At 47.9% G+C, this 20586-nt stretch overlaps 1 protein-coding gene across 10 annotated transcripts in view; it reads left to right on the forward strand.

Annotated features, from left to right (window-relative positions):
- The window catches only part of ZBTB7C (zinc finger and BTB domain containing 7C), a 383033-nt gene that overhangs the window by 274603 nt on the left and 87844 nt on the right, over positions 1-20586 (forward strand). The gene's annotated exons all lie outside the window — the stretch shown is intronic.

Genomic DNA, 20586 nt, shown 5'->3' on the forward strand with positions numbered 1-20586 from the left:
CAGCTCGGCGAGGGGCGGGAGTCCCGTCAGGTCCCTGGGCTTGAATCGCGGGCTGAACTGGGTGGGTGGGGGGCCCTTCCCTGAGCGCCAACCTGGGGGTGAGTGGATGGGGAGCACTCCCACCCGAGCAGGCGAGTCGAGCTGGAAGGCAAGTCTTCCAGCTCCGGAGGCGGCCCGGTGTGGGTGGCGCGTAAGTACTGACCCCGTGCGTCCCTACTCCCGCGGGCGCCCGGGCCCGCGTCACCCTCTGGAGCGCCTGAGTTCCTGCAGGCGGGCGCAGCCGCCGCAGGGCTGGCCTGGGAAGAACGATGGAGAGAGCTTCCCCCCATCCCAGCACCCACAGCCCCCGCCGCCCACCCTGCGCGTAGCATGGAGCGTCGTCGGGTGCACCACTCCGTGCTCTGTGGTGAGGGCTCCGGGGTCGTTCCTTTCTGTTCCTGGCTTCCGTTGTCCCGGCTGTGTGCTGACAGGCAGGTAGGCAGCGGGTGGCTGCCTTCTTTCTTTTAATAGCTGGTACCCAGCTCCACGCAGAAGGAAGCCCCACTCCAGCGACTTACTGGTCGGCTAGTGGTAGACCACTTCCAGTTCTTCTAAATGCGGAATTTTGAAAATGGAAAGGAAGTGATTGAAACAAGCGGGCAGTTTCTCCAGATGAGATGAAGATTTTTTGGAAGGGGGAGGGGCGCGCTGGCTTGGAGGTGGTAAAGGCTCTGCCAGGTTCAAGTTTCAGCTCCACTCCCTCTGTCCCCCTTCTTTCACCCAGTTAAATCCTCTCTGGGCTTAGAAAGGCTCAGGAACCCCCACTGGGTGAAACTCTAGGAAAGGAAAGTAGCCCCCAGTGCCGTCCTCCCCCTTAAGGCACAACCTGAGCTGCATAGACAAAGAACCCACTCTCCCAAAAAAGACTCATATTAGGTCACATCAGATATGAATCATTAGCCCCACTTTGCAGATAGGGAAACTGAGGCTCAAATGGATTAAGTACATTGTCCAGATAGTAGCAGAGGCAGGATTCAAAGCCACTCATTGTACCCCACGTTTTAGAATCTTACACTTTAATTGGGAGACAGGAATCACCCTGGTATAATTATAGTACAACAGAAAATAGTATGTGTTACATTTAATATTAACTTTTTTTGAATGTCATTGTCTTTCCAAACAATCAGTCATTTATTCAACACTGTTGTATTGTTTACTGTATGTGTCCAGGTACCATGCTAAGTGCTGGGCATACATCAGTAAGTGAAATCAGACCGGATCTCTGGCCTCTGTCAATGGGAATAGTAAGTAGTAGTAATAGTGCAACCCTCAAAGGGTTGGATGAAGTGAGATGGAGCCCAGGAAGGAGCCTGGGAAGCATTGCTGCTGAGAAGCAGCAGCAGGAGGCCTGGATGTAGAGGAGGAGAGGGAGAAGGAAGGAGAGGAAGGAGCAGGGAAGTTAAAATAACTGGAGTCTCCATGCTGCAGTTACCAGGACTTGTCCCTGGTTCAAGGGAATGCAGTGGAGTGCATACAACACAGTCAGCCTCTGCCCCAAGTGCCCAGGAAGCCGTTTGAGCCCCTGCTGTTCAGATTATTCATTTAGGGTTTACAGTTGTGGGTTTCAAAGAGTCTGCACTTTTGCTACCTGCCAGCTGGAGATGACAAGAAGCAGCTCAAACAGTTTATGAGAGGACTGGCATCTCTTTGGATCAGTGCTGGCCAGACTGAGAACTGTCCCAGGGCGTCATCCTCCTGATGCATCTGCCCACTTCCTGGTGACCAGGATGACATTTTCATAGGACTCGAATTCAGCTTCAAGCACCTGCCCTTAACCTTGGGGAGGGAAGCTTGCCCACATTCACAGGACTTGTTGGTAGCAAAGCCAAGACTAGAACCCAAGTCTCTAGACCATACATGGTTCACAGAGCAGCTCATCTTGGCCTTCTGGGGCGGTTTTAGGACTCAACTGAAAGACCCTTCATCCACTTACATCTCCACTTACAATGCCATTTCCTGAGAATCCTGTCCTCCTTCGTTTTAGCTGACCAGACATATCTGTCCTAATAGAATGGTGTTGGATGGATGTTTGAGACAGAGCAGCCATAAATAATCTGGGGCGTTTGGCCTGTTAACTCTCCTTCCATCCTGAATGGTGTAATAGGTGTAAGATAACTACCTCTAAAATTAACTATCACTTTTGTGAGGAAGGTGAACTGATAAATCTTGCCTTGAAGCTATTACCCATCTGAGTGATGCTCTGGGACTTTCCTTCCCCAGAATTGTTACTGACTCTTGCTAGAAGAATAATTTGTTTCTTCTTTTTTTTCTTAAAAAAAAAAAAAAATTCCTGGGTTTGAGGTCACAAGATCATATTGCATACTACCTTGATGTCGTCTGCCAGAATAAAGGCATTTTCCCCCAATATTGAGATAATCAGCTTGATAAGGGCAGTGAGCACCCGGCTGGCTGTCCCAGTGTTTACAGCAATTACACAGGTGTATAATTGCATGGGGATGTTTGTTTGCTCAGCCCTTGCTCAGCCAGGCAGCCCTACAGGTTGGGCCGGGGAGAGAGCTGTTCAGTTTATTTTCCTTTGGCTGGGAACTGTGGAGATGAATAGAGGGAGGGGAATCGGGTTGAGAGATTGTTGCCAAGAGCAATTTGGAGTCTCCTTCATATTAGTCAGAGATTGTGTTTTTCCTTTCTAAAGCCGCCTGTTTCATAGTAACTTCCATGGAGGATTTCTTTTCCATCTTGTGTGTGTGTGCTTGTTAGTTTTTGTTTGATTTTTAACTTGCTGCACTTCTCATGACTTAGCAAAAAAAAAAAAAAAATAGCGTGGGGAATGGGTGATGAAACAGGCCCTTTATATCATGCATTCTGCATGTTATTGCTTAATAAATTTGAATACTGATAGACCCTGAGGTATCATGATGGAGTGAAATGAGTAATTCCTTTGAAAGGAGAGTTTATCTTCAGTGGATGACTTTCAAAATTGCAGCATAATTTCACTTTCCCGCTGTACATCTTGATCCTGTGTTTAGATAAATAGGAATGCTTGCTCTCTTCTGTCATTTTCCCTTTTGTTCCATTTGGAAGGCCCCCTCCATGTAGGCCTTGCTTGGAAGGGGATCAGCTAGAGTGGGCTCCCTCCACCTCATCCTCACCCATGCACCTCCCTCCTCTATGCTGGAAGCCAGCTAGTGAGAAGGAGGCTCTCCCTGTGGGTTAAGAGCTGCCCCCCAATGGTGGCTTGGCTTGTGTGTGCATGGAGCACAGAACAGGAAAGCGTGCATGACCACAGGCTGCCCCTCCTAGGCCAGGAACCCCAGAGCAAGCTGTAATTCATCAGTCAATAACTGAGTCCATCCACTGAACAAATTGAGTGGAGCAACTCTGAGACTCCAAACTTGAAAAATTACCTAATAATATGGTACACGATCTATGTCAGCTTTTCCAAATTAGATGCAAACCAGATGCAAATGTACATGTGACCCTCCCAAATGATATCATATAACTGGACTTGGCCTTCAGGAAAATCTGTGCTGCCTACACATATGCGTTGTACACATACATGCAGGGCTATTGCTTTCTTGGCTGTGGATTCTGGCTGACAATTCTGTTAAATTGTTTCTGGAGACAACAGTTTGGTCCATTGGTTTTTCTGGAGCCACTGGAAGGGGTCACTGGAGAGATGACAGTGGTCTCAGCTCCTGTTGACACTTGCCATCCATAAGCCCTAGGGAAGTCTAGCAGAGGCTGCGTCTATTAGATAGAACCTAAGCAATAGAAACTTTTCTAATGCTTGATTTGTTTCTGTTTTTCTTAACAAAACAGTAAATAAGATTTATTGCGATGTAATTCACATGGCGTATAATCTACCCATTTAAAGTGTAAATTCAATGGTTTTTAGCATATTTGCAGGACTGTGTAACCATTACCATTATGAGTTTTATAGTATTTGATTACTCCAAAGGAAATACTGTACCCATTATCAGTCGCTGCCCATTTCACCCCAAGCCCCTGTCCTGGGTTACCAATAATCTACCTTTTGTCTCTATAGATCTGCCTATTCTGGACCTTTCATATAAATAGAATCAGATAATATGTGGTCTTTTGTGACTAGTGTCTTTCAACTAACCTACCACTTTTGAGTCATTAGCTTTGTAGCATGCATTAGTACTTCATTTCTCTTTATTGCTGAATATTCCTTGTATGGATATACCATATTTTATTTACCCATTCCTAATGGTATTTGCCCATCATGGGTAAGTCCATTTACCCATGATGGATATTTAGGTTGTTTCCATATTTGGCTTTTGTAAGTAATGCTGTTTTGAACAATCATCTGCAAGTTTTTGTGTGGACCCAGATTTTCATTTCTTTGGGGTATATACCTAGGAGTGGAATTGCTGGTTCATGTGGTAACTGGATAGTTACCCTTTGGGAAACTACCAGAATGTTTTTTTTACAGTGGCCATACCATTTTACATTCCCACTGGCAGGTATGTGATGGTTCCAGTTTCTCCATATCCTCACCAACACTTGTTGATAATATGGCCTTTTTATTGTAGCCATCCTATTTTTAAGAGTTTATATGCTCAAGGGAGCACTAGCCAGGAAATATTCTGGGATCAGCTCAGTCATGCTTGCTTTCTGTAGGTATAGTGAGAGCCGTTCAGACCTCTTGAACATCCTGCACACCCTGGTGTTTCCTTTGCATGTCCCAGAGCTCTATACTGAGCTTTCCCTCTATGTTCCTATAAGACATTGGCTTTGTATGGCTGGGTACTCTATTTCATGCTGATATTTCAGCTCCACAATGAAATCATTTTATCCCAGTTTTATGCCTATGGGACTGACCAGGATAACTAACTCTTAACAAAGACAAACTAGGAACTCACCTAGTTTGAAGACTACCAAATATTTAAAAATTTTTTTTAAAAATTATCTTTTCATTACAACATCCTAAGTCCTGGTCATTAGCCATTCTATGGCATCATGTTCAGTGTAGCCAAACCTGAAGACCAGAAATGAATCCCAGTGCTTCCTGGAAGTTATTGTAATGGAGTTTGGCTTGTATGGCCCAAGAGCAGCCTGGACTACACTCTGCTGTGAATGGACTCTTCACCATCAAATAGTGCTTAGTCCCTTAGTCCAGCAGTTTCTAAACCTAATTACATGTTGCAATCACCTATAAAGTCTTTTGAAAGATTACACGCCAGGCACCATAGCTCACGCCTGTAATCCCAGCACTTTGGGACGCGGAGACAGGCGGATCACTTGAGGTCAGGAGTTCAAGACCTGCCTGACCTACATGGTGAAACCCTATCTCTACTAAAAATACACAAATTAGCCAGGTGTGGTGGTGAGCACCTGTAATCCCAGCTACTAGGGAGGCGGAGGCAGGAGAATCGCTTGAACCCAGGAGGTGGGTGTTGCAGTGAGCTAAGATGGGACCACTACACTCCAGCCTCCGTGACAGAGCAAGACTCCATTTCAAAAAAATAAAAAATAAATAAAACATTATAGATGCCCATGCCTACCCAAAAAGTACTGAAGTTGAATCTCAAGGGAGGCCACCAGCTGCCTGCAGGGGATTGTGGTGAAGTCTGAGAACACTTTTTAACCTCTGTGTGCCTCAGTTTCCTGACTTGAACTGGGGAGTTGGATGGATTACGCTGGTGTTCTCCACGGGGATTCACACAGCTGGCTGAAGCACAACAGATCTGCATGGGTCTGGGTCTGCACAAAATTGTGTTTATAAAAGAGGGCTTCTGCTGCTGAAAATGATGGAGAGAGCCCTTGTAGATGGTTTCTGAAGTTCAGCTTTGACCATTCTGAGTGCTGAGGACCATTTTCCCAACTTCTCAGAGGAGCGGAGTCACACAAATGGCCGTTACTTGGTAAGACAGTCACACTCTTCAAGGGCAAGGACCAGATCACCCGTGTTGTTGCCCTGGCTAGCTGTGTGCACAACTGTGATATAGTAGGATTGACCTAGCATCACTTTCTTCTCCCTTCCCACTCAGGGTCATCCCTGCCCACTTCCCCTGAAGCCCCCAGCGCTTTGCTCCTTTTCTTCTATTATTATTTCTAATAGCAGCCCAGAATGTCATTCGTTCATTCAACCAACATTTCCCAAACACCTCCTGTAAATGATAAAGTGACTAAAGCTCCATTTCTGTCCTCAAATAATGCACCAGCACATTTTAAGCAGAGAAGCAGCCCGAGGTTAATCTCTAGAGGTGCAATTTCAGGGCTCCTTGATTGGGATGAAGGAGAATTTTAGAGAGGCCTGCATTCACAGCACGTAGGTAAGGCGACTCCACCCCAACCCTGTCTGCAAGCTGTGCTCCTTCACCCTCTCCTACTGGGGCTCTGCCATCAGCAGGCTGCTCAGAAAATGCTTCTGTCATCCCTGGTCTCAGCCAGAGACCGCCCTCCTCCTCAACTCCCACCTGCTAGGGAGCAGGCAGGCAGAGGAGGGAAAGGGAGGGCTGGTTTATTCGGAGATCTGAGCTCCACACGCCAGCCCTTGGCTTCCACCCCGTAACACTGACTGGACAATTCACAGGACAGCTGTGCTGTAAGGACTGAAATAATCACAGTTTATTAAAGCTGTCGGGGGGCGGGGGGGGGGGCAGGGAAGTGGGGTGGAGGAGGGACCAAGGGTCGCATTTCTGCCTTTCAACAAGAGAGAGGCCAGGTGAGGAAACTTGAGGCCAGGCCTCCATACAGTGGAGCCTCTCCCTCCCTTCCAGGCGAAGGCACACACCGGTGACATTAGAGACACTGCTTTGGGCTGTTTTGAGAGTTTTTTGTTTTTTGTTTTTTTAATAGAAGGAAAAACCTTGAAGTTTCACTTGAATAGGGATTAATGTCTCTGTGGGCTGGACCTGCAGAGGAGGGGAAATTCTAGAAGGGTGGAAGTTGCAATTAGAGGAAACGGGTCTGATCTGCCTCCGACTGATCAGGGAGGGCTCCTCAGTTGGCAGTTTTCAAAGGAACATGTTTGGGGTAGTTTTCTGAGCATTGCTGTGTTTTTCTTTGGACTTTCTCTAGGGGTGTGTGTGTGTGTGTGTGTGTGTGTGTGTGTGTGTGTGTGTATGTCCTTAGTTAATACCTAAACTTTGGTTCTAACCGGAGATGGGGACACTGGGAAGTTATGAAGCCACCCTGCGTGTGTCTTTGACCTTTGGTTTTCCCCCACTCTCCTTTGGCAGTGTTTTTGGAGGACAGTGAAACAGGCATTTGCAGCACACTTTTTTTTTCCCCTGGTATCTTCATGCTTTTCCTACACTGCTCAAATTCCTCTACCCACCCTCTGAGACCCACCCATCCAGGAATCTGTGTTCCAAAATCACCCCATCTGAGCTCTCAGCACCCTTTCAAACCCCTCACCTCATCCCCTCCTTCTGATGATCAAACCTGGTTATTAGGAAAAGCCAGCTATTTGCATGAATTCACATTAAGGTGTAGAAGAGACACTCACTACCACATGGTTCCCTTCTCAGGGTGTCTGTATTTGAAAGAGGAGGCTTACCAGCGCACACTTTTTTCTTCAAAAAAAAAAATTATTTCAATAGCTTTTAGGGTGCAAGTGGTTTTTGGTTACATGGCTGAATTATACAGTGGTGAATTCTGAGATTTTAGCGCACTCCTCACCCAAGTAGTGTACATCGTACACGATATGTAGTTTTTTTAATCCCTCATCCCCTTTCTACTGTCACCCTTCTGAGTCTCCAGTGTCCATTATACCACTCTGTATGCCTTTGCCTACCCATTGCTTAGCTCCCACTTATAAGTGAGAACATTTGGAATTTGGTTTTCCATTCCTGAGTTACTTCACTTAGAATAATGGCCTCCAGCTCCATCCAAGTTGCTACAAAAGACATTATTTTGTTCCTTTTAATGGCTGAGTAGTATTCCATGGTGTATGTATGCCACATTTTCTTTATCCACTCATTGGTCGATGGGCACTTATGTTGGTTCCATATCTTTACAATTGTGAACTGGCCAGCACACATTTCTAATGGTGGAACTCAGGCACGAGAAAAAAGCAAAGTCAGACATGGGCAGTGCATGGGGCCAGTTGTTTATTCGGGGAAGGGGACTTCCTAGACCACTTTAATCATGCCACATTTCTAGCCACTTGTGAGGCCAGTGCATGGGAACAGCCTGGCAGGCGGCTAAATGGAGAGGAGGATGAAGGGCCAGAGTGAGGGCACCTTGCAGGGAACAGTCCGTTCGGGGCATTGCAGGGAGAACCAGGAGCTTCCCAAAGGTCAAACTGAACTGGACAGGCCAGAGGCTGATGTCCAGGCAGGCAGGAGTGATTTCCTGTAAGCCTGTGGATCTCTTCAAGGTAACAGTAGGTATGACCCAGGGAAGGTTGGAGAACAAATGGAGCGAACACAAAGATGGAGCTTACGGGGTCCTCCAGATGACTCAGGCCTTAGGGAGGAGGCCCCTTGGCTGGGCTGGGTGGCCTCTGGCCAGCCCTTGTGGACATGCAGCTGTGGGGTTCTCAAATCCACTGCCTCTTTCTCCCTCCCTTCTCCCACCACTGCTCCCTGCTGAGGGGACAGCTTCTCTCCATGTTCCCTCCCGTCCCTCCTCTCCCACTCCTGTGGCGCACCCTCTGAGTGAACCTGGCCTCCAACTCTTGGAAGCTTTTCCAATAACACAGTGGTGAACTCTCTGCAGCCCCAGGCAGAGCAGAGGAGCTGAGCGTCAGCCAACCCCAAAGCCCACGCTGGGATGAAAGGCCGAGTGAGCCTCACATGGGGGGAGCCGAGGGGAGAACAGTGGGGCCCTTGGAGGAGAAACGCTGGCCCACAAGGCCTTCCTCACAACCAGTGGGGGCCATCGAAGGTGATGCCTCATCAACAAGGACAAAGCACACCTACTGTGTGCGGGCCCCATGCTGACCCCTGTAGGACACCCATGCAGGTCTTTGGCCCCTGCCTTCTAAAGGGTTGTCATCCATTTAGCCAGGTAAGATCGGAAGTAAAAATGAAGCAAGATTCTGTAGAATCAGGCATGACATTCAGCTGAGTGGTACCAGAGAGATGGTGCTGTTCAATGTCAGAGCAGGGGGAGGAGGTCTCGACCTAGGGCTCAGGGGTGCCTTCAGGGAGGTGCTCTGAGCTGAGACTGATGATGAAGCAGTGTGGCACAGCCTCTTAGCACCTAGGCTCTGGAATCAGGGCCTGGTTCAAGTTCTACCTCTGTCATCTGCAGGCTCCGTGGCCTTAGACTAGTTATTTAACCTCTCTGTGCTACAGTTTCCCCATTTGCAAAATGGGGATGGAGCCTCCTAGGGTTGATGTGAAGACTGAATGAGGAAAGCCATCAGTGCCTGGCCTGTTGTGCACACTTCATAAGTGGTGGCCTTCACCATTTGCACAGAACCTTCTCTGAGCCACACACATCTTTCTTCATTGCTCTTGCCCTTGAACCTTGAAGGTTCTCTCTCCCCTCCTACTTTCCTCCTCCCTTACCCATCTCTATTTCTTTCACTCCCCTTTCTTCCCTGCCTTAAGGCTGCAGATGGTCACTCTGACCTGGGCCCAGGCAGAAAGGTAGAAGTCATTTTCTCTATTTCCTGAGGCCAGCAAGAGTTTAGATCCTCCACACAAATGCTCAGCCTTACAAGGGACCCCAAGAGGATTGTCCCTACCAAGTTGAAGAACTCCACAAACTCAGCGTAGAGCTCTGGTCTTCCCCCCTTTCTCCCAGCACACACTTCTCCTCAGAGGGATTGATGAAACCCAAAGCAATGGAAGTGTCACATGCCACTTCCTTAAACCTGTCTATGACAAAATCCTGGTCTGCTCTTAGACTAACTCATTTACCAATGATAGTGAAGAATTATCTCATAATGGATTTTTTAAAGTAATTATTCCCAGAGACTGAGAACAGGTGATAATAACAGGGAAAGTAGGCATGAGAGGTAATAAAGGAAAATAGAAAATACCTGTATGTAAATTTTTGAAATGATACCCTTTGAAGAAATCAAATGATATAAAAAATGATGTATCCCTGAAGCCTAGTCCTGGCCAAACGTGCAGCCCTCCCTGGGAGCCTGACTGCACGGTGCACTGTGTTCTCTGCTGACCCTGCCGCCAGCATGCCAGCTCCCCTTCTCTTGGCAGGGCCCTTCCAGGATCACTTGCCCAAAGCACAGTAGGTAAAGAGAGTTGCACGATGATATCGTGCCTTCTTCTAATGCATGGCTAGCGACCTCAGTGCAGCCACACCATACCAGAGTGTATATGCGGTACGGTGTCTCCTGGGGCTACCCAGGCAGGGTACCTGCCCTAGATCACCTTGTCTACTGGGGCCACCTCATGAGGGGCAAGGCAGACAATGTTAGGACATCAGAAGCCCCCCTGGTCTAAAAGTTCTTCCCCGGTGGATGGTGGACCCAGAATGTGAATCTGCCTGACCCCCAAGACCACGCTGTCTCCACAGTGCTTCATTGCCTCTCCAGCCATCATATTGTTATGGCCAGCACCTCTGTTATCCTTCCCCTGCCTGCTATGGTCTGGGGAACAGGGTTAGCAGAATCCTGAAACATGGTGTAAGTTGCCATTTACACCATGGCACAGAGGACTGTCCATGCACCCCATGATGGGGGCTCCCTAGCAAGGCAGCCAGACACCAGTGGCTCAAGGGTGCAAAAATAGATGTCTGTAAGACAGCCAGAGGGAGACACACCTTTCAGGGCTGGGGCCACCTTATTCCTAGGGACACTATCTAGTCCAGAATTCCCTTCAGGAGTGAGATCCCTTCCACGGCTTCCACAGCAGAAGCCCTTACTGGATAAGAATCCACTTAGATTCTTATTCCAGCCTCAGTTCATCCACTTTCTAACTGAGTCACTGTGGACTTCTTGGAACTTCTGAGTCTCAGGTTGTTTACCTGTTCAGTGGGATAATCATAGCTGTCCTCTGAGCTGATGAGAAGATCAAAAAGATAAATTATGCGATATATCTAGCACATAGTAGCTATAATTTTGAAAGTAGTTTTTGACTCAGAGCTCCCATGCAGCAAACGTCTGCCCCTCCCCTGCTTCCCAGTGGCCCCTGCATTCTGCCTGTGACCATGGCATTTCTCCTGCCACAACTGATGAAAGCTCAGGGTGTGGCTCAGCAGTTGCTGCTCCTGCCTTGACCTGTCCCTAGACTCCATCCTGGCTGTCCCAACTGGCCACTGCTGCTGTCCTCAGAGCAGAGAGGTGGAGAGATGGGAAAACTGCAAGGGCCTTTCTCCCAACCAGTGTTAAAATTCTGCCTGTCCATTCCCAAAAGCTGTCCTTGCTTTCCTGCTTTCTCACCCACCCCTGCTCTTTGAGGAACTGCAGCCCCCTGGGCTGGCTCAGATAGCACTTCACAGACACCAAATCAAAAATGCCAGCCAGCATCCTATGAGGATTCCCGGGTCTCAGCTACCTAAGGGTGAGTGCTCAGCCTTAATCTCATGGTGCTGGAACCATTCAGCCCACCATCTCCAAACCCCTGCAGTGCCCAGAGACCCTGGTAATCCTCACACAGGTCAGAACAGCAGGGACGGGGGACGGGGGGGCACGTGCAGCTTCACCCCACCCCCTTCCAGCTGGCTCCTCTGAAGTGATAATGAACTTAATATACAATAAACAATAACTCAGCAGTAAAAGCATGTGCAAAAGGTAATTAGTAACAAAATACCATGGTCCTCAAAGGTAGTTGGTTGCATTTTGCTTGGCTCTAAGGACTGTGGTGCAGATTCTATTCCAGCATGTGCTGTTGACTTCCAGGAAAGGTACCTGCTACTCAGTGTCTCCTAATACGTTCACATGAGGGACCCATTCCCACCTCCTCCCATTTCAGGCTTGCCCGAGGGTTGCAGTCAGGCAGACAGACTGCAGGCTTTGCTTGGCTTTTTCATCACCTCCAGAGAATCCGACATTTCTAGGTAGAGGTCACCATGCCCCAAAGTAACTGATGCCAATTAAAGGGGCCCAGCCTGCTGGGAGAGTTGGGGAGATAGTACCCAGCCTGTGATCCCCAGGTTGTGGGGTTAACGTGACAACTGAAATGATTCCTCCCAGAGAGCTTTGCCTTAATTGGCATTTTTCCTGGCTGGCTGAGCCCTGCAGGAAAGAAACCATCTCACTGTCCCCAGGCTACATCACCTCCTGTCCATCAGGAGCCCCAAAGCTGAACATAAAATATGAGAGAAACAACCCTTCACATTAATAAAAACAGATTGTAATATACATGTTTGTGTTTACAATCTCATTAATAAAAACATACATGATCATTTCTAAGGAGAGCTCTATTATAAGGATGCATCCTGCAGCATTTATTTCTACATTCACCATTCTTACAGTGCTCAGAGCCCGAAGTACAAAATTAACCCTGAATGTTACCATATGACTGACTTTTCAGTATCGTCTTCCCTGTTTGAAAGGCTGGATTCTCTGGGCAGCCGACCAGGAAGCAGTTTAACATGCAGGATGTTTGTTAGGAGTGTTCAAGGGATCAACTCTTGCAAGAGGCAGGGGGAGGGAGGGAGACGCTGCAGCAATGCCAGCCCTACCACTTATGCCAACCCCACAGGGACCTCTGGGGCTGAAAGGGCCTCTTCAAGTTTGTCCCAGTTTGGGCCAAAATGCCCAGGCCTCTGATGCCCTGCATAGTCACTGAATGTGCGGTTCTTGGAAGGCGTGACTTTGGGCCAGGTGGCTCTCTGCAACCCTGATGGGGCTGTCCTGAGCTGAGGGCTGAAGGCTGACCTTGCTCCCAGCAGCTGGGGTCACTATCTGGGTGGCTCATCTCTGTGCCCTCCGCAGCCTGGAGTGGCTCATTTTTCTCATTCGTTTGTAAACTTCCTAGAGGGAGGAAGTATATCTTATATTGCTTTCTCTGTCCCCCTTTCAACACTGAGCACTTGATGGGTGATCACAAAGCAACCAGTGATCCACGTGGAGGTACCGCCATAGGTGTCAGGCTTGCTTGCTCTCTGTCTGCGGGCAGATCACCCAGGTGCCCACAGCTGCCAGGAGAGAGATGCTGCAGCCCAAGGTGTCAGCCCCCTCCAGACAGAGCCCCAAGGACAGGTTCGACCAGCCTCATAGATCCACATCCCCTCCTGCAAGGAGTCAGGGTCCAAGAGGGAATATTTCAACTCCTTGTGTGTGTGTTGGGAGCAAGGGGCAGTTAGAGTGCATGCAGTACATAAGCAGCTCCCATCTGGTCTGTTAATTCACTCATCCCCTCATTCATTTGTTTGCTGAGCAGCTACAATGATGCTAATACAGTGGAGGCTCAGGTGTGGGCCTCCTCCTCCTGGGGTGGACTGAATATACAGCAGGACAAGAATCCTGGAAGCCCAAAGTAGCTGGTTCATTCACTGGGAAGGCCACTCCCCACCACCTGAACTCCAACCTTGCATTTTGCTGCCCATTTCGGATACTTCTCCAGAGTTCGTTGTAACATACTAAGTCAGTAATCGCAAGGATTACTGTGATCCCAGCCCTCACCAGCCTCAGCTGCTCTTGGCCATCTCAGAAGAATTGGCTGCAACAATTTGGCACCATGAATTTAATGGTGCCTCTTGCTTAGAGGCCCCTTATACAGGGAGCTTGCACGTGGGCAGGACAGAATAGCAACATGGACTGGGTTCTGAGGCCCTGAAGAACTGTGCTGCCCACACCTCTGTGCCCACACTGGGCTGTGCTGGCATTGCTATTGGTCCAAGATCTCAGTTTCCATAGCCTCTGAGAGGTTTGGTCACGGCAACATGAACAGCCAGATCTAGATGGCTCCAAGCTCAGCTTGCTCGGCTGCAGGAGCCTGGCACCTCCTCCCCACACCTGCAGGAAACCTTCTGTAATGACTGTAAGTCACCAGGGACTGCAGCATGTCACTGAGCCACAGGCACAGGTCAGTTCAGGCCTTAATGCTGTATCCACCACATCTGTAGGTCTCTGCTGCTGCTTGGTGAGAACGCTGTCTCCCCTAAAGCCATCCTGAGCCCTTGGGACACTAGAGCCACTCTGTGCCCAGCACAGCCTTTGCCCTCACCCTGCACCCACTTTGTCATCAGGGCCTGGGTCGCCCACAGTGCTCAGCCTCTCTCCTAAGCCCTTAATCCACAGATGAAAACCTGCTTCTCAGGCCCGGTGATGACTCACACCATCAGTCTTGCTGTCTCCTACCTGTACCCAGCCTCTCATTCAATCCAAAAGCCTTCTTGTGAATTGCTGCCCATCAGTTTTACATGCTGCTAAATCCAGAATCCCATTTGCCCTGGGGAGACACCCTCCTAGAGCCACTGTTACTGCAGGTATGTGCAAATGGGAGGCATCTCATCCAGGCTCAGAGGGAGCTAAGAAGTGGATACAGGAGCAGTAAAGTGTGGGGGCTGGGAGTAGTTCTAGTGTGTGCATCGCTTCAATTTCCCTTTAATATTTTGGTACAGTAAGTGCATTTTAATAAAAAAAAGAGTATTAAGCCACTTGAAAAGAGTTGTAGAAGTTTCGAGACACACAAGAGCAGCTGGGACAGCATCCTGTCCCTGGGCTCTGATGACAGTGGAGGGACACAGGCTAACTGTGAGACACAGTCACATGGTGCCTGACAGTTGCTTATGCAATGGTTTTGCCACCAGATGGGTATTCTACCTCCTCTTCCTCCCCCACCCACAGTTCCTGGGTTATGGCCTGCTGATGGCCTGGATCTCTGTCTTCGAGGGACAGCTTTCTTTCAACTGAGTAGAAGACTGGGAAGAACAGTGCTCATGGGCATGGCTCTGCAGGGAGCACAGAGCCTTCCCCAAGACCAGGGGCAGCTCTAGGGGGCTGTGCCCGCCTGGAGTCCTGGCAGAGACTCCTGAGGCACCCACTTACTCTTTTGGCACCTCCCAAAATCTGTCGGCCTTCTGTGGCCATGCTTCTTCCCTTCAGGGCTGGTGTTCCAAGGATGTAAGTGTGCAAACTGACCTTGCTCCTTCCCGGCACCCCTCTGCAGGCAAGGCTTGGAGGTCTGATTGTGTGAATGATGCCAAAGGAGCCGCTTCATTTACTCTCCAAGTCAATGGGATTGTGCAGACCTACCTGCTGGGCGACAGCTTAGAGTCTCTTTGCTTCCCACTTTCCCTCCTCCCCCAGTGTCCACTAGTTCCTAGACACATTCCTGTCCTGCCAGCACTAGTTCCTACACACATCCCTGACCTGCTGTGGCACCATCTCGGCTCACTGCAACCTCTGCCTCCCGGGTTCAAGTGATACTCCTGCCTCAGCTGGGACTACAGGCCCCCACCACCATGCCCAATTTTTGAGTTGTTGGTAGAGATGGGTTTGCCCATTGTTGGTTTGCCATGTGGGCTAGGCTGGTCTCAAACTCCTGACCTCAAGTGACCTGCCCGCGTCAGCCTCCCAAAGTGCTGGGATTACAAGCATGAGCCACCACGCCCAGCCATTACCTGACCACTTCTTTTGCCTCCACGGCTGCCTCTGAGGTCCAGTGCCCTCAGCTCCCACCACATCTCCTGTCACCCTGCTTCTGCTGAGAGCCTTCCCACACACTTTCTCCCTCAGAGTCATCTTTTAAAACAAGTAGGATCTGTCATTCTGCTGCTTCCAACTCCTCAATGGTTCCCCATTGTAATTAGATTGGGTTTCAAATTCCTTACTGTGGCCCAGGGTCTTGCTAGTCAGAGGGCTGTCCCTAGGGAGCAGCATCTTGCTCTCCACCTGGAAATGTAGCATCTCAGACCCCACCCCTAGACCGACTGAATCAAAATCCCTGGGGTTGTGTGTGCATGACAGTTCGAGAAACACCAGCCTAAAGGACACTCCGTAGTCTGTCCAGCTTGTCCCTTCACCTCATGCCAACCAACACACTCCAGACTCAAAGTGCCTTCTGTCAACCCCCGCTATTGAAGTACCTGACCCCAAGCCACTTTCAATTTCATTCCTGTTTCATTTTCTCTGGAGGGCTCATTGCCATCAATGAGATTGTTATTTATGTTGGTATGTCCTCACCAAAGTGTCTGCCAGGCCTATCACAGTCCTGGAGCTCAAGGGAGACCCAAGGAAACCAAACCACATTTGCCAGGCACCCAGGATGGACCTAAGCAAGCTGTCTGGGCCCACCAGGAGTTCCTGGTTGGGCCAGGAGGACCTGTCTGTTACACATGAACTATGATTCAAAATGTAGACATATAGTCTTCAATTAATAATAATATTTTAAAAAGACAAAAAGTAGATATACATTTTGAATGAGAATACATATGAGAAATGCCCCCATTCCCCCAAGTGCACTTGGTTGGAAAATGAGAAGGAAAGGGAGGTGCCGGATGGTTTCAGGGAAGGAATGTGTGGAACGCAGGTCTTCCATGAGCATGGGGCTGGCAGTAGGAACAAAGACTCGCCTGCCCTGGGCTTGGGCTTGTGTCTGCCCTGGGCTTGGGCTTGCGCTTGCACTGGGCTTGCACCTGCAGAGGGCTTGATGTTCTGGCTCCTTCTCACCTGGTAGAAACAATTTATCAGTCTTCAAAGATTAAGAAGATCAGTTACCATTGTTTTTCATCTCATCAACCTAGATGCGAACAAAGTAATGGAAGAAGTAATACCCTTTAGTGTAGAGTCATGGTTCTCAAAAGTGTGTCCCCTGAACCAACAGCATCATCATCATCTGGGAATTCGCTGGAAATGCAGAGTCTTGGGACCCACCGTGAACCTACTGAATGAGAAACCCTGGGGATGGGACACAGTGATCTTTGTTTTAACAAGCCATGCAGGTGATTCTGATGAACACTGAAGTTTGAGATTGATAAATTTTTTTTAGTTATAAAATAATTTATTAAAGAAAATTTAGAAAAATCAGAAAAGTGAAAGGGGATTAAAGCATCAGTAATTCTACCACTCAGAATAAGCTCCTTAGGAATCCACATCAGGCAGAAAGACAGAAAAGAAAGAAAGAACTCCAACTGATATTGTTAATGTTTCAATGTAGCTTTGCAGCCTTGCAAAAAATATGTATAATTTTCTTCACTTCATAAAATTGAGGTTATTCTGGACGTTATACTGCTTTTATCACTTAGCATTTTATCTGAGCATTTCCTAATCATTCATAGAAAGCCTCATTTTAATTTAGGTTGCATACTGTTCACTCACACTAATGTACTACATTAGCTATATATTTGGGTAATTTTCTATTTCCCCTAATATAAATGGCACCAGAGTGAATATTCTGGCTCAGGAACGCTGATTGTTTTCTTAGGATAAGAAAGAGGAAGAATAAGTCAAAGACTAAATATTTCAGGTTTCTTAATGAACTTTTTACTATTAAAGTTTTAAAATATATGTATGTATTTATAACACATACGGCCAAAAAGTTAATATATTAACCCTATAAAAAGAGCTTTCATATCCTTAAAAGAAAGGCATACATCTCAGTGGCACAAAAGAGGAAAAGAAAATGACAGCTTAGGAATACAGGATTACCTATGGCAAATGATCAGTTCACATATAAGAAAAGGTTGATCAGGCTAGGGGCGGTGGTTCATGCCTGTAATCCCAGCACTTTGGGAGGCTGAGGCAGGTGGATCGGTTGAGGTCAGGAGTTTGAGACCAGCCTGGCCGATGTGGCAAAACCTCCTCTCTGCTAAAAATACAAAAATTAGCCAGGCATCATGGTGTGCGCCTGTAGTCCCAGCTACTTGGGAGGCTGAGGCAGGGGAATCGCTTGAACCGGGGAGGTGGAGATTGCAGTGAGTCAAGATCATGCCATTGCATTCCAGCCCAAGCAACAGAGTGAGACTCTGCCTCAGTGAAAAGAAGAAGAAGAAGAGAAGATTGATCATCATTATTAATGAAAATACTGAAGTTAAAAGCTCCAAGATGCCTTTTTTTTTAACTCATCAATTTCACGGAGCTTTGTAAAAAAATTAGAATAGCCAGGGCTGACAAGTAAAGGTACAGTGAAGTGGATATGCCCACCCATCTCTTGCAGAAGGAATAGAAATTGGTGCTGTCTTTCTGGGGAGCTGTTTGGTATGTTTTACTAAAGATTCGTTCTGCTTGAGTAGCTCATTAGACACCATAGAGGCTCATCCCAGAGCAATGTTCTGTGAGATGGAACGCGTGATTTTTTGTATAGTAAGAAGAGTTACTGTACAGGGCATAGGATGCTCCAGGCCCTGTTTTAAGTGCTTCACTGATGTTAACTTATTGAACCCTTACAACCATCCAGTGAAGGGCTGTTTATTATTCCCATTCTATAGATGAAAAAAGGAGGCGGGAGAGGTCGAGTAACCTGCGTAAGGTCACATAGCAGGAAAGTGATTGAGCTAGTACTTCAACCCATGGTCTCTCTCTGACACCCATGCTCTAACCTCTATGCCAGGCTGCCTCTCACTATGGCAGGAACTGAGACAGTGAGATTAAGTGAACCTCCTGAGCCATCCAAGACTTCCACTTGTCCCTCAGCTCAGCATTTATTCACGCCTCTCCATTAACCCCCATCTGCCCACCTTGGCTGTAGATTCTAGTCTATCCTGCCTCCAAAACACTCTTTTCATTTTGAGGCATCTAAATTTCAGATAATGATAGGAAAGACACATGGTTGATAAAGAACAGAAGCCTTGCTTTGTCCACGGAGGGACTGGTATGTTCTGGTATATCCAGTTTTGCTTGAAAATATGTGTGGTTTCTTTGGTTGTTGGGTCCCTGGGGATGGTTGGGGGTGGGCAGCAGGTGCCAATATTCACAGTTCTAACCACGCCCAGCCCAGCCGCATTGCTGGAACCTCCAGAGAGGTAAAAATGAAGTCCATTCTCAGATCATAGCTTTCCCTTTAGATGCCCAGGTGCCGTGGGAGCTAGGAAAGAATTATAACATAGAGCCCCTGCCCTTAAGGAATATGGTGCCCTTATGCACAGGGCAGACCTATACTCATAGAATGACAGGAGAACTAGTTGGCCTGCCTGATGCAGGCCCTGTGCTTTCTCCATTTGGTCTCAAGCCTTCTGGTGGGGTTAACCAGGAAGGGCCTCCTAGAGAGGTCTGCCCTGAACTGGGCCTTGGAGGATTTCAACAGCAATACATGAGGAATGACAGAGAGGGCCCAGGGCCAGGCAAGCAGTGGCCAGGACAGCCAGCAGAGCTGAGGAGGCCCCCCAAGCAGTTGGCAGGAATATAAGAGAGCCGTGGGTGCGGAAGGAGGGGGCAAGCAGACCAGGATAGCGGTAGGAAAGCCAGCACCTGGTAGACCCCTGTGCAATTGGCTTAGAGACTAGAGATGGCAGTGACAGAAAGCAAGCTCAGCAGAGACTGCCCTGAGGACTGGAGAGAGAAGGTGGCCTTCAGCATTTGGTGTGGATGCATGGGATGGCTGTCCAAATGCCATCACTGGTAGGTCCTGGAAAGAGGCTGCTGATTAATATTGATACATTCATCTATTCATTGAGCAAGCACGCATGAAGCCGGCACTATTTACCAGGGACTGTATTAGTGACTGGAGTCGAAAGATAAGTTACATTTCATTGCCATCCCAAGAAACTTGCAGACCAGCGGAGAGGCAGCCTGGGACATGCACAGGGCATCTGGGCTCAAGCCTCGCCTTCAGCACAGTGAGGAGTCTCCCACTGGCAGGGACATAGGGCACCAGGGAGCATTTGTGCCACTGTCCTTGGGGGTGGGGGACTGCGTAGAGGAATGGATTAACTTTCCTTTTCTTATGTTTTCTTTTTTTTTTTTTTAACATAGCACTTGATACATGCAAAAGACTATCTGTCACATGTATATATAGGTGTGAAGGATAATAACATAAACCCCTGTGAACCCCTCTCTCAGTTTAAGAAATAGAACCAAAAATGCTAAATGGTGACTCAAAGTACTTCAAGCTCCTTTGTCTCCCTCCTTCACCGTATGCCCCGCCCTTTCTTCCAGAGCTATCACTATCCTGAATTATGTGGGCAGATTCCTTGGCTTTTTCCTGATGGTCTTACCACTTATGTAGGAATAAAATCTGTTATGGTTCCCCAGAAAGTAAAACACAGAATTGCCATGTGACCCAGCAATTCCACCCCTATGTATATTTCACTCCTAGGTATATACCCCCAAAGGATTGAAAACGGGCATTCAAACATACTTGTATACGAATGTTTATCGTAGCATTATTCCCAATAGCCGAAAGGTAGAAACAACTTGAGTGTCCAGTAACAGATGAACCAATAAGCAAGATGCAGGTGTGTGTGTGTGTGTGTGTGTGTGTGTGTGTGTGTGTGTGTGTGTGTATAACAGTCACTCACAAAAGGAATGAAGTTCTAATGTATGCTTAACATGGAACAACCTTGAAAACCCTGTGGTAAGTGAAAGAAGCCAGTCACAAAAGAACAAATATTGTATGATTCTATTTATATGAAATATCTACAATAAGCAAATTCATAGAGACAAAGTAGGTTAGAGGTTACCCAGGGGCTGGATGGAAAGGGAAATGGGGGAATTATTGCTTAATGAATAGTTTCTGTTTGGGGTGATGAAAAAGTTTTAGAAATAGATCATGGTAATGATTGCACAACATTGTGGATTTAATTAATGCCACAGAA

Source organism: Macaca fascicularis, chromosome 18, assembly GCF_037993035.2.
Source record: "Macaca fascicularis isolate 582-1 chromosome 18, T2T-MFA8v1.1".
NCBI classification, from domain to species: Eukaryota; Metazoa; Chordata; class Mammalia; order Primates; family Cercopithecidae; genus Macaca; species Macaca fascicularis.